This window comes from Leptodactylus fuscus, chromosome 2, assembly GCF_031893055.1.
Source record: "Leptodactylus fuscus isolate aLepFus1 chromosome 2, aLepFus1.hap2, whole genome shotgun sequence".
In the NCBI taxonomy this organism is placed as follows: domain Eukaryota; kingdom Metazoa; phylum Chordata; class Amphibia; order Anura; family Leptodactylidae; genus Leptodactylus; species Leptodactylus fuscus.
Window position 1 is genome coordinate 188,219,120 of NC_134266.1, and position 13,836 is coordinate 188,232,955.

Here is a 13,836-nt window from a genome sequence, read left to right on the forward strand (position 1 = left end):
GTCTGGTCAGTGACCCAAGGCTGCCTGGTTGTTACTAACAGCTAACGCCCGCCTCAATAACGTCCGGTTGGAGCTGAGCAACGACTGGATGTTTTATCCCTTTTGATCCCGCTGTCAAACATGCCGTCAACAACAGTACCGATAAAAATCACAGATAGTCCTGCAAAAAATAAGCCCTCAACCAACACTGTAAACTGAAAATTAAAAATGTTGCACCTCTCAGAAAAGATGGCGAAGCAAAAATCACTGATTTATGTTCTCAAACGTGTTTGTTCTGCAAAATTAGTATCGCATAAAAAAATTACCGTATTTTTCGGACTATAAGACGCACCTAGGTTTTAGAGGAGGAAAATAGGGAAAAAAAAATTTGAAGCAAAAACTGGTAAAATATTTAATATATGGGATTTGTAGTTTTGCAACAGCTGCAAGACCACATTGACAGGTGACCCTGCAGCTGTACGGGGATGCATAGAGTTTTTTTTTTGCGGGGCCAGATGTACTTTTTAGTTATACCATTTTGGGGAATGTCTATTTCTTAGATCACCTTGTATTGAAAAAAAAACAGGAGGTGATTTAGAACTTTTATTTATTTCATATTTTTATTAACCCGAACAGGTCGGCTCCTGCGATATCGCCGCGCAGGAGCCGGCCTGCAACTTCAGAGGTATTCCAATAAAGGTATTATTTTACATAAAGGAAGAAAAATGCCTTCTACTGATTGGGGAGTGCCCACCCACATTTCTTCATTTTCTACAAATTGCTACTTTTTTCTTAAGGGTTGTGAGCACCAATATCCATCAGATTTTGTTTCCGATCCATAAGGACTTATTTAAAACAGTGTCATAATATTTTTGCCGATATTATTGGAGTGGGCAGTGCCGTCTACCTTTACTCTCTGTTTCTGGTCTTTGTAACCTGTTACTTATACTGTACGATGCATGCTGCAAAAGTTTAAAAGGTAAAATGCAATGATTTATTTATTTTTTTAATCCAGCAAAAAAAGTTAATAAAATGTATTCAATAAGTTGTAGGCACCCAAAAATGGTGTCATTACAAAATGCATTTCATCCCACAAACAAACCCTTATGTGGCCACGTCACCAGAAAAATAAAGAAAATTTAGCATCTAGCAATGTGAAGACAAAGGTCCCAAAAATCGCCAAATCATTAGAACACAACACAACTGGCTGTGTCAGGAAGGGAATGTATAGGCTGTGCGAGTGTGTATATGGGGACACCGCCATATTTAGAGCTTATAAGGGAAAAATAAACTTAAAGTGACCCTCCCCAATCATAGGAGCTATTGGGGACATAATAGGGAATTTGTGTACCCAATGTAACCCGCACAGCTTTGTATTCACTTTTCACTATCCGCTGTGCAATCCTGCTTGGTATACTAATTCTCATTACACCCCCCTGATAAATTCTGTGAGGGGTGTAATTTCCAAAACGGGGTCACTTTTTGGGGGTTTTCATTGTTTTGGGACTCTAGGGGCTTTGCAAATGAGACATGGCACCTGAACACCATTCCAGCAAATTCTGCTTTTCAAATGACAAGTGTCGCTCCTTCTCTTCTGTGCGCTCCTGAGTGCCCAAAAATCAGTTTACATCCACATGTGGGATATTTCTGTGCCCGGAAGAAATTGCATAACAAACTGTGAGATGCATTTTCTCCTTTAACCCTTTGTGAATGTGTTAATTTTAGGCATAAATGAATATCTTATTCGATAAAAATGAAACTTCTAAATTTCATCTCCATATTCTTTTAATTCTTGTGAAATGCTTAAAGGGTTAACAAACTTCCCAAATGCTGTTTTGATTTATTTGAAGGGTGCAGTTTTCAAAATGTAGTGCTTTATGGATGTTTCTAATATATAGACCTTTATAATCCTCTTCAGAACTGAAGTTGTCCCTAAAACATGAGTTTGGGAAATTTTCTTGTAAATCTGGAAAATCGCTGTTACACTTCAAAGCCTTCTAACATCCAAAATAAATTAAAGGACGACTAAAAGATGATACCAATATAAAGCAGAGATATGGTAGATAATATTTATTAATGTATTTGGGAGGTGTGACTATTTGCCTTAAAAGCAGAGGATTTCACATTTTGAAAATTGGAATTTTTTCCAAATTTCCATCCTAATTACTTTCTTTTGGGCTCCTCAATCCCTCCTTCAATATCCCATTAGCTTCTCACGCTGATACCTAAACCGGGTAAAGACCCTCACGACTGCGCCAATTATCGCTCCATAGTGTTACTGAACATGGACCTTAAGCTTTTGGCCAATAGACTGAATGCTTGGCTTCCTCTCCTTGTCCACAAAGATCAAGTTGGTTTTGTTCCTTGTCGTCAAGGATGTGATAATATCAGGAGGACTGTAACCGCCTTGACTGGTCATTTATGCAGGCCACGCTGAAGGCCTTTGGGTTTTGAGGGCCCTTTCTGTCGACTATCCGGGCACTTTACTCTCATCCCTCGGCAGCAGTTAAGCTCCCTCATGCCTCCTTGCCCTCCTTTCCCCTTCAGAACGGTACCCATCAGGGTTGCCCCTTCTCCCCTCTACTTTTTGCCTTGTGCATTGAACACTGGCGGCCAAGATACATCGTGACCCTGATGTTAAGGGAATAAAAGTTCGGGATAGGGAGTTTAAAGTCTCTCTTTTCGCTGATGATGTCCTCCTTACCCTCTCCTCCCCCCCACACCACCCTCCCCCTAACCTCTTGCATTTACTTACGACTTATGGTGATTTCTTGGGGTGTAAGATGAAACCCTCTAAAACCGAGGCCCTCCCCCTCAAAGTCCGTCTCATGGCCTTGCGCTTCTTTGAGCAAACTTTGATTTCCAGTGGCGCTCCTCCTCCATTCGCTATCCAGGGATCCGCATCTCTTCCTCTTACTTGATCCTGTACTTGGTGAACTACCCACAACTGTTTCGTGAACTCAGAACCCTTCTTGGTAAATGGCAATCCTTGCCCATATCCCTATTGGGAAGAAATGCAGCGGTTAAGATGACCCTCCTCCCGAAACCTTTGTACTATTTCGAGACCCTTCTTGTCGCAGTCCGGCTGGTGGAACTCCGCACTCTACAGAGGGCAATCCTTCGATATATTTGGCAAGCTAAGCGTCATCATATCCCTCGTTCAGTTGTGCTTGTGGGTAGGGAGTGCAGGGGCCTGCCTGTCCCGCACCTTCTGCATTACTACTGGGCAACTCACCTGCATTGTATCCCATTCTGGGCTTCTATTCCGAAGTAAACCAGGTGGGTTGAGATAGAAAAGCTTTGGTTGGCACCCATGCATCCCAACGCCTTTTTGTGGGTCGACACTCTCCCCTCCCCTTCCTCTCCCAAATTGCTTGGCCCTAGCCGCTTCGCTTGCTCAGTCTGGTTGGCGTGTAGAGCCCAGTTCTCCCTGATGTCCCCGCAATCGTTGATGGTGTCCATTCTATATAACCCTCTTCTTCCTTCTAGCTTGTCTTCTAATATGGTCAAGGTGTGGTCCAGAGCGAGTCTTTTCCGGATAGCTGATATGGTCGATCCTGTGTTGTTGGAGCTCAGGCCCTTTGACTATTTTGTGGCTAACTCGGGCCTTCCACTGGCTGAGTGGCTTCGCTACTCCCAAGTAGCTCATTTTGTCTGCACTCTCTATGGCTCCTTCAAAGTTTCCTTCCCCACAGCCTTTGAAAAGACTTGCCGTGTGGGCACTTCCACTAGAGGCCTCATCTACTCCGTGTACCTGCTTCTTTCCTCTCAAGCGACTGGTTCTCCTGTTCGGCGCCGCTATATTACCAAATGGGAGGAGTCGGTGGATGTAACTATCTCCCCGGGACAGTGGCAAATTGTTTGGTCTCGCGCTCAAAAATCCTCTCAGTGCATGACCTTTAGGGAAACGCAGTACAAACTCCTGATGCACTGGTACCACATACGGGTCCTCCTCCATGCCTTAAACCCTACACTTCCTTCGGAGTGTTGTGGCTGTAATGCTGCGATGCGTGCCTTGTATCATATTTTTTGGACTTGTCCTCTTATCTTGGGTTTCTGGCGGGAGGTCAGAGCCCTAACGGACTCTCTATTTTTACAAGGGGTCCCCTTAGATCCCCTTACATACATACTGAACCTCCCTCCCAGACACCAGGTCAATAAGACTTCCAGACTATTCCTTCACCTCTGTATGGCTGCGAAGACTCTCATTGCCTAGCATTGGAGGAGTGTGAACCCTCCCTCTGGTATTGATCTCTTGGCCCGTATTAAGGAAGTGAGGTGCCTCGAATTTTTGACTGCCAACCGTAACAATACTTTAGATGCCTTCCGCTCAATTTGGTCCCCTTGGGATGCTCATTGTGCTTTGCGTGGTCTGTGATCCTAGATTTCTCTCCCCCTTTCCCTTCCTCCCTCTCTTTTTTTTTTATGTGTGTTTGTCTTCCCCTGTTCTCTTTGTTTGGTGTTATATTCCTTCGATTTTGTATGCTGGTTACTTCTTCTGGGGTCTGCCGATTAGGCCTTTCCCTTTTGCTTATTGCCTTTGTTGGCATAATTTTACTCTTCGTATACAAACCTTTAAATAAAAAAAAAAAAAAAAAAAAAAAAAAAGTTTTTTTTTTTAATTTAAAAAAAGGAAAGCGCCAGCGTTTACATAGGTATAATTAACATGCTGCAGCTTACTAAAATACAAAGTGTTTTTGAAATTGCAGCATATCCGCTGCAGATATTTTTCTGTAATGTGTGGATGGGATTGGCCAGAATCCTATCCACTTTGCAAGTACTGTAAAACCCTGATTTTTTTTTTTCCTGCAGCCAGAACACTGCATTTTCACAACATGGTGCCCAGGCCTAAAAAACGTATGTTGGGCATCCACATTTGTGTATAATCCAAAAATAGTGTTATTTATCCCAAAAAGTGACCATAGTAAAACAAAATTATATGTATTTCAATCACCTAGTTTTTAGTCAAAAATAGCAATAAAAATGATCAAAAACTCGTACATACCAAAAATAGTTACTAATTCAAATTACAAATTGTCCCACAAAAAAAGAACCCTGATCTCTGTCAACTAAACAGTGAAAAAAAAGTTATAGGCATCAGAATACAGTGACCTAGGAAAAACTATATATATATATATATATATATATATATATATATATATATATATTTTTAAATTACCGTATATACTCGAGTATAAGCCGACCCGAATATAAGCCGAGGCCCCTAATTTTACCACAAAAATGGGAAAACTTATTGACTCGAGTATAAGCCTGGGGGGTGGGGGGGGAATGCAGCAGCTACTGACAAAATTTCAAAAATATAATGGCCGAAGTTTTTGGGTGCAGTAGGTGCTGGGGAAGGGGAGGGGTGTTTTGGTTGTCTGTCTGCCCCTTCCCTGAGCTTGAGGACTGGATACCCCCCCACTTGGAATTTAGCCTGGCTGAATATAGGGTATCTGCAGTGCTCCTATTAACCCCTTCCCGACGGAATAGTTGCTGGTTGCCAGTCGTGTCTTGTGTCACTTGTCATTACATGTCGTAAGTGCGCCTTTCTATTACTTTTTTTGTTCTTGTAGGTTTTTGTATTTTTTGTATATTTTTCCATTAAAGTTATGTTTTATTAAATTATTACAGTTTTCGAGTGCTGAAATAAATTTTCTTTTGCAACAGTTCATTTGACCTAGACCGGGAGGTTTATTATTTTCGTGCACCGTGTTTTTTGTATATTTTTTGATTCTCAGTATTTTTGGCTGTGAGGCATTTTTTTTCATCCTTTTAGTGTAAAACACTGTGCTTTTGCAATGTAGGGCCCCCAGCCTTAAGGCTAAAGACCAACGTTGTGGAAACAGCATTTTTGTTGTTGCAAATTTTGAGCCAAAATCAGGAGTAGATTAAACAGAAGGGAAACTTTTAAGTATTTCCTTTTATATTTTTCATTCCCTTTTAAGCCACTCCTAACTTTGGCTCAAAAAAGTGCAGCAAAATCTGCAACAGAGAAATGCTGCATTTCTGCAACATTGGACATTAGCCTAAATTATTCCAGAGATATTGCCATATAAAGTGATACAAATCGTGCCCTGATAGAAAGTCTAGAACTGGTTGTGGTGGTAAGGGGTCACTCTGGGATGTCCTTCATTGTTTTGTTCTGCATGTTGCTGGGACTGAACTGCAGTACCAGGTCCAGCCATTTCAAAATGCACAAAGATGTGTCTGGTGAACAATGAAGAGGGCAGTGTGCTGCAGCATTTTTAATTGGCTGATCAGTATAGGTGCTGGAGGTTGAGCTTCTGTCTATATTGATATTGATGGCCTATCCTTAGAGAAACCCCTTTAATTAAAATAACAGAGGCATTTTTTCTTTGGAGCACTAATCCCAGTCCCCGATAGTATTTACAACAAGAGTGTGCATGAGAATTGCCTGCATGTAATTACAGCTTGTGTTAATGAGCCCTAAGGGATCTCCGAATTAGGGATCCGATATGTTATTATCTGTGCCTTTCTCAGAATCAGCTTTAAAGTAGATGTACAGTCTGAAATGAGTTAAGGGCATATTCCTGCTAATAGAAAATATGCAAAGATTGTTTTCCTGAGCTGGGGAACATCTTCCAACACTGCCCTGTCTTGTGCTGATGACCTGCTGTTCTGTGTTTGTGACTCCTGGGGTGTAGTGTACTCTTGGCCTTGGGAGTCAATAATAGTATCTTGCATAAGAACTCCTGCTTGACTGACACAAGGTGATGTGAGTCATCACTTATAAGATATTATCGTGCTTACCCCTGATAATTTCTCCCTGCTGTCTGGGGAGATGAAGAGGACAGATATGATTTTGTGATGTTGAAGCAATTAGTGTTTTGGGCTTTACAGCTGAACAGACTTGAAGCTAATGATCAGGTAAATTAAGATGGAGTACATTAGTGTCAGCTCAAGTGTGCAGACCCCTTGACAGTGTTGCCTGTTTTAGCATACTTGTGGATATTGAGGGCTTTTTCTCTTTTATTTTGACATCTTTCTTGGCTTCACTTTGTCTCTCAAGTTTTTTAAACACCAGAATCAATTTTCAGTACAAAATTAATTTATTCTTTTTAGTGTTATATTAACAATACCTTTCGAAAATATATTTAACCAATTCCTGTGGAAGGGCAACCATAGACGTCAGTTTTTTTTTTGTTTTTTTTTTAACTGATGCAAAATCATACTCTACCACACTTTTTTTTGTTTCCAATTTAAAAAAAAACTGCAATGGAAATTTGCAATATCGCAATGATAATAGTCAATACAGATTCTCAAGTATATCATTGGATCATACAGGTGGCACCTGTTGCACCCACATTAGATTAAAAACCTAACAATGCAGTCACAACAGGCGCCATATAGGTAACACATGCAGATTTGCAACACAATCCACATACTGTTTATTGGAACTTACATAGTAAGTGGAAGTAACAGAGGACTGTTTCATGACACCTAGGGGGCCCTATAATGAATCGGTTATCCTTTTTTTTTTTTTTTTCCTCCATAAACCTACCACATTAAGTAGTTCCCGTTACATGGGTGGTGCCCTCTGTAATATTTCTGTTGCAGCAAAGTGAAGATATAAATGTTTGAAGAGAGTTTATCGGCAGGACAATTAGTATAAGACTAATGACTGTACCTTGTAGGGGGAGACTTTTACACAGTCCACAGATGCCTTTCTTATTCTGTGTTGCAACTTCATTTTCATGAAAACCAGTGGTAGTCATATGCAAATTAGACAAAAAGGGACTTTAGAGGCTTGTCCTCTCCTGCTGGGGTTACACTCTGCATTCAAGGTAATTGCCCCTAATGTCTGCCCGGCTCCACACTCCTTCTATTGCTTGAGTGACATCAAATACAAATACGAATGTGCTTTATTAGCATGACCGAAGAAAACCATTTGGTGTTGCCAAAGCAAAGAATGGTTGGGGGTAGGGGGTGTATGGGTTGGGGGTTCGTGTGTCCTTTGGGTCTCATCGTTTTTGCTTGGGACGTGTGGGTGTGGGTGTGCGCGGGGTAGACGGTTGATGGGGGCCTTAAAGGTCTGTGGGTGGTGGATGGGGGTTTAATAGTCCTTGGGATTTCATCTTCCTCTTGTTTGGTGACAGCTGGACACATATTGGGCAGCGATCTCCACAGTGGACTCATCTTCTCCCAATAGAATGTAGAATTTCCTCTTCTCGTCTGCAGATATAAATGCTCCATTTCACAAGGAACCATGGGAAGAATATGCAAATCTGTCTTCCATGATGTAATTAGGAAGTCAGAAGCTGCCTCATTGTTGCAAACCAATAGAGGGCGCTCAATGGAATGTGCGAGCCTGTCTTCCCTGATGTAATTAGGATGACAGAATTCCAGTGAAATAACCCAATAAAGGCTGCTCCCTTTAGCATCATGCCCGACCTTCCAAGAGGCCTTTATTTTGCAATGACACTGGGATTATTACCAGGTATAGTCTCTCAATCGAGGACGGCCGTTTCGATGTACTTGCATCTCATCAGCTCGATATAGAGAGGACTATAACCTAGTAGAGGTGAGAGGCTTAGACAGGGTTAAGGGGATATTGTCACTCCTTAGGGAGAGACCACCATATAGGTGTGTGGAGATTTATTAAGCCTTTAGCACTCCACTTCGCAAGGAACCATGGGAAGAATATGCAAATCTGTCTTCCATGATGTAATTAGGAAGTCAGAAGCTGCCTCATTGTTGCAAACCAATAGAGGGCGCTCACTGGAATGTGCAAGCCTGTCTTCCCTGATGTAATTAGGATGACAGAATTCCAGTGAAATAACCCAATAAAGGCTGCTCCCTTTAGCATCATGCCCGACCTTCCAAGAGGCCTTTATTTTGCAATGACACTGGGATTATTACCAGGTATAGTCTCTCAATCGAGGACGGCTGTTTCGATGTACTTGCATCTCATCAGCTCGATATAGAGAGGACTATAACCTGGTACACAGATGGAAGACAGATTTCCATATTCTCCCCATGGTTCCTTGCGAAGTGGAGTGTTAAAGGCTTAATAAATTTCCACACACCTATATGGTGGTCTCTCCCTAAGGAGTGACAATATCCCCTTAACCCTGTCTAAGCCTCTCACCTCTACTAGGTTATAGTCCTCTCTATATCGAGCTGATGAGATGCAAGTACATCGAAACGGCCGTCCTCGATTGAGAGACTATACCTGGTAATAATCCCAGCGTCATTGCAAAATAAAGGCCTCTTGGAAGGTCGGGCATGATGCTAAAGGGAGCAGCCTTTATTGGGTTATTTCACTGGAATTCTGTCATCCTAACTACATCAGGGAAGACAGGCTTGCACATTCCAGTGAGCACCCTCTATTGGTTTGCAACAATGAGGCAGCCTCTGACTTCCTAATTACATCATGGAAGACAGATTTGCATATTCTTCCCATGCAGATATAAAGTCTGGGATGTGGGCAAAGAGTCTTTGGTAGTAGATGGCCGTTTGGCTCACTTTGTCATACTTCAGGGTCGGTTATCTGAATCATAGAGTGAAGCCCTGGCAGGAGAATAATAACTAGAGATGAGCGAATAGTATTTGAAACAGCAGTTTCGAATACCTCGCTCCATAGGAATGAATGGGAGCAGCCGGCGCTTAACCCTTTGCGGTTTGTCCGCTCCCATTCATTTCTATGGGAGAGCGGTATTCGAAACTAGAGTTTCGAATAGTATTCGCTCATCTCTAATAACCCTAAAGCCCATTTCATCTAATCTACATAAGAATAAAATGCTGATTTTTCATGAAAATGGAGCTGTAATTGAGAATATGAAAGGCATTTCTGGAAAGTATAGTAAGCGTACAAGGTATTGTTGTTAGTTTGATACTGATTTTCCTGCTGGCAGACTCCATTTAAAAGCTTAAAAAGTTGTATGTAAATTATCCTAAGTAGTCATGATTTGTTGGAGCAACTTCAGCCTAAACACTCTATCGCCTTGCTAATCTCACTTTTTGGTCCTCTCGCTCCCTGAAGTCACACGGAAGATATCATTCACCCAGGAGGCATGATTAACTGAAGCTGCCACACAGGGGGTGCTTTGGCATAAATGTTGTAAAGTGTGACTTTATGGCCATGAGGGGCAAACATGGTAACCTCATGATGATAGTGAAAATTTTAGACACTACTGTGCATACAAATTATGATGAGCCTACGTTGTAGCTGCTAAGGTTTGGAAAGTTAAAGGGGTTGCCCAAGAGATACAGATTTATGCCAGGAGGCTAGGGAAGGTGAGACCCCCCCCCCCCCCAACAAACCATATTCGCTTGTTCTCGGTGCTCTGGCATTTCCCACCGATATCCAGTCTAACAGCGCTTGGGGGCCTGATCTGGCAGTAGTCCTTGCCGCATGTGACCAATGAGGCCAATAAGCAGCCTAAGGAAAGGAAACTTGTGAGTAATGTCCTGGTCCCTTAAATAGTTCCCTAAAATACTCATGGCAAAAAATGTCTTTATGTGGTCAAATAAGAGGAGGCAGCCCTGATTTATCACTTTTCACAAAGGGAACAATGATGATCTATATCCGAGTAAATAGTTATGAGTGTGGAATATAGAGCAGGAAGCTTTTCCATCCTCTAAGGCCAAGTAGGCCTTTTTGCTCATTTGCAGTGGTTAGAGTCTCATGGTATACAAGTGAGCCAAAAGCCTATGTTAGGCTAAGTTCACACGGAGTATTTTGGACTGGAATCTGAGGCGGAGGCCACCTCAGGTTCTGGTCCAAAATACGGGGTAGCTGCGACTGGATGCCGGTGCAGTGCACCGGCATCCAGTCGTTGCACTGTGATCCAGATTAGGCCCAAATGAATAGGCCTAGTCAGGAGTGTCTTCAGGCAGCTTCACGAGGCACAATCTTCCTGAAGAATGAGCATGTCCATTTTTTTTTTTCTGGGAGCCGGAACAAACGGCTCCCGGAAAAAAAGACCTGACCGGCTCCCATTGAAATCAATGGGAGCCGTCTTTTTGATCAGGATTTTGAGGCGAATTCGGCCTCAAAATCCTGACCAAAAAACTCCATGTGAACTCAGCCTGAGACATTCACTCCCTTTACTTATTGAAACCTGCCTGAGGAGACAAGGTTTGGCAAAATCGGATTCAGACACTGCACCAATATATTAGAAAGTAGTCTGAGGCCCTGATTAATCAGGGAAATTGGACAGTAGGATTCAGACACCAAATTGTCCTTGCCAGATTTAGGAAGAAATACTATGTTAGTTGCATTAAGAACAGGGAATCCATTGGGCAGAATGAAAAGGGACTTGTTATTTTCAGTGTCTTAATTGAAACCATCATCCTAGATTAAAGTGAGTGTTCACAAATGCCAGAAGGTTAGTGATCAAACTGGGGGAGCTTGAGGCCCTGGTCCAGTAGGATCACATTGGTGTGGCTGAGACATGCCCAGATTCCTCACATAAGTTGGCTGGCAATTTTCAGGGTTTCACGTGCTCACGCCAAGACAGGGCTAAAAGTAAAGGAGGAATAATGTAGAAATCCCTTAACATAACTATAGAGTTAGAAGACAAATTGTATAAACAAATTGAGTGGGCAGTACAGACTGTCTTGATAATGAAATTTGATAGGTTGAGTTGATTTGATATGAAACTACCTGGATATTGATTGGGGTCAAGGTTCTGCATCGTCTGCAAAGGGGAGAAAATTCAACTCAACTTATTTCAGGAAAGTGTTTTGGCCCAGCTTTTTAGAAGCTCCATCTAGAGGGGATATTTTGCTGGATCTGATCATTTCTAGTCATCTAGGTCTTGTTGGACTGTCACTGGTTGTGAAAACCTTGTTAATAGCAACCATAATCTAATCAGATTTCACTTAAATTGTAAAAAAAAAAAAAAAAAAAGCAAGTTTACGACAGAAAATCTGTTTTAAAAAGGCCAATTTTCTCAGGTTAAGGTCAGTCTATCACTTTCCTCAAGCATATTCAACTGCTTTCACTGTGTTACAGAGCACATTACAGTGATATATAGCATAATTTTGCTATCTATGTCACTTTTGTAGATTTTTCTGTCTTCTCTACCCTGTGCAGTCAGATTTGGTATATTTATTACTGTAATGGGCTCTGTTACACAGTGGTGATAGGTGAATATGCTTTGGGAAGGGGATGTAAGGGCTGTACTGCAGGATATAAATAGCGCGCAGATTTCCTCAGATACAGAGGTGGGAGAAATCCGTGAAGATTTTCTAATTCTTTAAAGGTAGACTTACCGTAATACTTTCCAAAGATGATGATATTCTGCAAAGCAGCTCTGTTCTCATGAAAATCAGGGATTGGCTAAAAGTGTTTTAGGGGCTTTCTGTGCGCTAAATAACCAACCCTAACTGCAGACAAGGTGTACAATGTCACTGAAGCAATGTGGGGAGGAGCTGGGCAGAAAGTGGAGCTCCAGTAGGAAAAGTACGATGGATGGCAGGTATTTAAATATGGCTATATGTAGCCTGTAATAGAACTGCCAGTGTTTTGAAATGCATTGTAATGCATTGCATTAATGATCACACCCTCTGGGGACCCATGGAGCATAGGTCAGCGACCCCCAGCACTAGTGCTAGAGTTGGCAGCCAAGGTGTATCTAACTGGCACAGTATTTCTGCTTCAGATGGCAATCTCTCTAATGGACCATGAAAATACAGTCGTAGATAAGGATGCACTTGGAGCAAGCATGAGTCCTGATGACTAGGACTATGGTATGTGAGGGGCGTCCTCTGCCTCCCACCCCAAGCAGGTTTACTGCAGATTACATTTAACCCTATGCTCAGCCAAAATTCATATCCACTAAATTCATATCCAGTTTGCTAATAAAAAGTCAGAGACAAAGATCATATTAAAATTTAGGTTTAATTGATTAACTAATTGGTTGCTCTTGGTGTGTATTTTATCTTTTACTGACATTAGAGGGTTTACCAGTCAAACAATATTCAGAATTTTCAAGAACATTTCCAAAACCCATTTTTTAAGGGACTAATTCAGTTATGAAAGGGTTTTGAAAGACCCCTGTATTAGAAACCACCATAAATCGCCCAATTTTCAAAATTGCACCCCTTAAATAAGCCAAAACAACATATACCTAGTATTTCAACCCTATAAGTGCTCAACAGGAATTAATACAAAATGGAGATGAAATTTACACATTTACATCACATATTTTTGTTTAGCCCTAGAATTTACACATTCACAAGGGAATAAAGAAGAAAATGCACCCCACAATTTGTAATGCAAATTCTGCTGACTACTATAGCACCCCATATGTGGGTGTAAACTGTTAAGTGGGCACACAGTGAGACGCAGAAGGGAAGGAGCGCCAAGGAGCTTTTGGAGGGCAGATCTTGCTGTGATCAATTTCAGGCACCATGTCACATTTACAAAGCCCTTGAGGTGCCAAAACGGTGGAAACCTCTAGAAAGTGACCCCTATTTTGGAAACTAGACTCCTCAAGGAGTTTATCAAGGGGTATAGTGAGCATTGTGACCCTATAGGTTTTTCACTGAATTTATTACCATAGGGACGTGAAAATGAAATATTATCCTTTTTCCGATCAAATGTCGCTTTAGCCTCAAATTTTTCATCTTCACAAAGGGTTAACCCTTTCACTGCCAAGGGTCTCTGGAAATTTTGCACCTCCAGTAGCCAGAGCAATTTTCACAGTTTTGAGATGGATAAATCAAAGCTAAACTGCAACATTAAAAAAGCATCCAATCCCCCCCATACCTATATATTTTCTTAAAGTAGACACCTGCAGCATTGTCTCAATGCTACTTGGTACTGTATACGAACAGGCACCTTCATGCAATTTTGATTTAAGTGAATGTTTTATGAAAAAATGC

General features: G+C 41.6%; 1 protein-coding gene across 1 annotated transcript in view; it reads left to right on the top strand.

Moving 5' to 3' along the window:
- The window catches only part of PCCA (propionyl-CoA carboxylase subunit alpha), a 360,616-nt gene that overhangs the window by 34,021 nt on the left and 312,759 nt on the right, over positions 1-13,836 (top strand). The gene's annotated exons all lie outside the window — the stretch shown is intronic.